We start from the raw sequence: 4,646 nt of genomic DNA, 5'->3' as shown, positions 1-4,646 counted from the left end.
TGGATCCACTTCGGTGAGCATTGAATCCGGGCCGTCCATCAGTTGTATGTCCAGCAGCATGCAGCTGCTGGACCGACAGCAAGATCTGTGGGCTCCATCCCACCGTCAGTTCGCCCAAGACATCCAACCAATTGGATGTTGGATTTGCAAAAATAAAAATAAAAATAAAGAAATAAAAATATAGCATTATATAAAATAAATAATATTATTATATATATGTGTTATCTACGCGTCCATATGCCTGACGAGTGGGGCCCACCTTGTTTGTATTATGTCTGCGCCGTTCAGACATTTGGACGGTGGACGGTGCTAGAATACCATGACATATGTATTTCATCAATCCGTCCATCCGTGGTCCACCCCACACGTGTGAGTGGGACCCACATTGATGTATATGCACCGTCCAGATCTTCTGGACGGTGGCAACCCACCTTGTGTGTGCATACCTCGTCCAGGGATAGGGACTGGCCGTTTTAATATATATATATATATATATATATATATATATATATATATATATATAATATAATATATGCACGTGAGTGGTGGGCCCCATGTGGGACCCACATAGATGTATTTTTTATATCCAAACTGTCTATCCATTTGGAGACGGTGGGGCCCGCTGTTGTTCGACGACAGCACGTTATGTGACCCCACCATGATGTATGTGTTGTATCAAAACTGTACGTCCCTTACGGACCCCACCTTGATGCAATGTGCTTCATTCCAACCGTCCATCTGAAGGGTCCACCGTGATGTATGTTTTGCATTCCACGCCATCCATTTGGATGGGCTGTGGGGACCCCACCTAGCTGTTGTGTTCGACAGCAAGTCATGTAGGACTGATCACAGGTGTGTGATTCATACTAGCCGTCCATTTGAGGATGTGGACCAGCCGTGATGTACGTACTATATCTACGCCGTCCACTTGGATGAGGCACATGCAACATCGTGTCCATAGAGCACCATCTAGTAGTGAAGTGGGCCCATGCCATTTGGGGAGACAGATTGCATGCATGCATGTGACGATGGATGACTTGAATGTGTGGCATGTGTGTATGTGCACGTGTGATGCATGACTAGTTAGTACTTGTAATAGTTGTATGTATGCATACATGTACGATGAGTGTGTGATAAGGTGCATGACACCACGTTATGTGTTATACATGCATGGATGCAAGTAATACATGCATAAGTGGTGGGTTATATTAAATGCATATGTGACATATATGGGACCCACCTTGATATATGTATTCTGTATCTTGCCGTCCGTATGGCTTTATGTGGGCCCACCTCAGGTATGTATTTGCAACCACATAGTCCATCTGGACAGTGCGGAGAGGGCGCACCATGATGTATGTTTTCCTCCACGCGGCCCATCTTTTTTTTCTAGTGTGGGGTGCACCGAGATGTATGTGTTTCATCTGAGCCGTCCACTTGTGCGGCCCACCACAATGTATGTTGTATCCATGCTGCATGTCCGTTTGGGGCAGGCCTGGATGAGGGAAGAGTGCAAATACCAATTTGATTCAAACTGTGGTGGGCCACCCACGTGGACCCACCATGCCGTATGTATTATATTTTTCCATGTTGGCCATCTGTGTTGAGCCCATTAGTAATATGTGGGGTCCCCATATCCTCCAGCAAACTCCACCATGGCCATGTGATGGGGGCCCACCTGTTTTGTATATGAGGCCCATTGATGCGGCTCATCCATGAGGCCCATCACGATGAATATTTGAGGCCCATGTGCAGGGCCCACCTGTGATGTATATTAGGCCCATGTGTAGGGCCCACCTATTGTGTATTTGAAGCCCATGGGTTGTGGTCCGTTGTGATGTATCTGAGGCCCATGGGACGTGGCCCATTGAGATGTATCTTCGGCCCACATGACGTGGTCCATTGAGATGTATTCAAGGCCCATGGGCGAGACCCAATATGATGTAATCAAGGCCCATGAGCAAGGCCCATGGGCAAGGCCTATTGCAATGTATTCAAGCTCCGTGGGTGTAGCCCATTGTGATACATTCGAGGCCCTTGTATGAAGCTTGATGTGATGTATGTGAGGCCCATAAGTGATGTATATTGGGCCATTGTGTGAGGCCATGGGCCCACTATATATTATATTTGGCTCTATGTGGGCCACTCCTTGGGAGCAATGTTGGTTAAATGGCCACATTAATGGGCAATGATGGTTTAATGTCCATGTTATGACCTTCCCTAGCCCTTGTTCGGCCCATTCTCATCGAGGCCGATTATCGACGCCGATTTTAATTATCGAGGTCGATTATTATGACCGATTGCCGATTCCGAGTATCAAGGCCGAATATCAATCGATTTCGATTGTCATGACTGTTTGCCGATTTTGATTGTCATGACCGGTTACCGATTCTGATTATCGGTCGATTTTGATTGTCGTGACCGATTGCCGATTGACATGACCGATTTGCCGATTCTGACTATCGATCGACCCTGATTGTCGTGACCGATTGTTGATTCTGATTGACATGACCGGTTTTTCAATTCTGATTTATTATCTGATTGACATGACCGGTTTTCCGATTCTGATTTATTATGACTGATTGTCCATTATCGATCGAGGCCGATTACCGATTCTGATTTATCGTGGCCGATTGTCCATTATCGATCGAGGCCGATTACCGATTCTGATTTGTCTTAGCCGATTGCCGAATATCGATCGAGGCTAATTATCGATCGAGGCCGATTACCGATTCCGATTTATTATGGCTGATTGTCCATTATCGATCGAGGCCGATTATCGATTCTGATTTATTATGGCTGATTGTCCATTATCGATCGATGCCAATTACCGATTCTGATTTATCGTGGTCGATTGTCCATTATCGATCGAGGCCGATTACCGATTCTGATTTGTCTTGGCCAATTGCCGAATATCGATCGAGGCCGATTATTAATCGAGGCCGATCACCGATTCTGATTTGTCGTGGCTGATTGTTAATTATCGATCAAGGCTGATTATCGATCGATGCCGATTGTCGAGGCCGGTTGTCGAGACCTATATGATGTATATGCGATCCGTAGTTGAGGCCCATTGTGATGCATTAGAGGGTCGGGCGATGGAGTCCATTGTGATGTATATGAGGCCCATGGGAGAGGCCCATCGTGATATGTATTAAGCTCTTGAGTAAGGCCCATGTTTCGTATATTTGGTCCTTGTATGAGGCCATTGGTCCACTATATGATAGGCTCTATGTGGGCCACTCCTTGGAGACAATGTTGGTTAAATGTCCACATTGTCGAGGCCGATTGTCGATGCCGATTGTCGGTGCCAGTTATTGATGCCGATTATGAGTATGTGACTGCATAGCATCATGATACATGCCCATACGCATCATCTGCGTATTTGTTATGAGATGTGGTTGACCATTGCATATTTCATTAGGCAGATTGTTATGAGACTCCCTGATAGGTGGAGGTTATCTCACATGAGTGCACGGTATGCGCATGGTTGATGCACGACTGGATTGTATGACTCATGCATCTTGTATTGTGTGCCCTAGCGATATCAGGACTGTGGCCTCCACAGGCATATCGTGGATGGCCAGACGGGACACCGAAAATCTGTTCTACATGGGGTGCTATAGATATCCTTGGGTGAAAGTCCCTAAACCCTCTTGGTTCCAGAGGTTGCTCCAACGTCTAGACCGAGTGGATGCATGAGCGCATGAGGGCCGTATACCGTTAGGCCGCGTCTCCCACTGTGTCGTGGTCGGTTGGAAGGGGGTACGGCCTTACCTGCCCGAGAGGAGGGGGCAATGCTAGGCTGAGTCTGACCAGTTCGAGGAATGGGTCCGCTATCGACGAGCCGAGGCCGATATTGGCAGGCAGATAGTGAGGTCTCTTCCACTCACCTTATTGCGCGCGATGGGGCGGCAATCTGGTTTGGAGTGTAATAGACCCCGGTGATGTCCCCAGAGAGTAACCGTACTGATATGTGGACTTATTAAGCAGAAATTGCATACTCATTCATTCATTAATTCACTATCTACTTGAGCTGGTTGTGCGTAACTATTTGTTACGTGTACCTTCGCATGGCCAGGATTTCGGTTGGGCGCGCGACTAACCTGAGATCAGGAGTTTACCACGTTGAGTCTGACTATCCAAATTTAGGTATGGGACTAGTTTGGATAGAAGTCCCTTGTGATGGACCCCGTAGCCTGCGATACTACGTACTATCATCCCGACTTCACACTCTAGCACGGTCATTTCATTCGCACCGCATATTACATTGCATCCGTAGTACTTAGCATTTTTGTTTACTATGTTTCTGCACTTATATGGCCAAGACGGACTTAGCAGGATTTACATATTGCATTTGCACCCTCGGCATTTGTTATTTGGCTCTCTTTAACTACTCATTTGAATAGTTGATCTGTATTGCGTACTCTGATATTGTATGACTCGTGGACTTAACAGTATAATTTCGCTTACTCTGATATTTTATCTTGTCAGTATTTCTATTTATTCTATTGTATGATTTATGGCATTGTATTGCATACTTGGCACTTTCCTTATACACACACTTACACCACCCTCTAAGCTTTCTATAAGCTTATGCACGATAGATGCATGTAGGTGTTATTAGGTTGCAGCAGCGTTGAGCT

Source organism: Magnolia sinica, chromosome 9 (assembly GCF_029962835.1).
Source record: "Magnolia sinica isolate HGM2019 chromosome 9, MsV1, whole genome shotgun sequence".
Taxonomy (NCBI): Eukaryota; Viridiplantae; Streptophyta; class Magnoliopsida; order Magnoliales; family Magnoliaceae; genus Magnolia; species Magnolia sinica.
Note: the sequence above shows the minus strand (reverse complement) of the source record.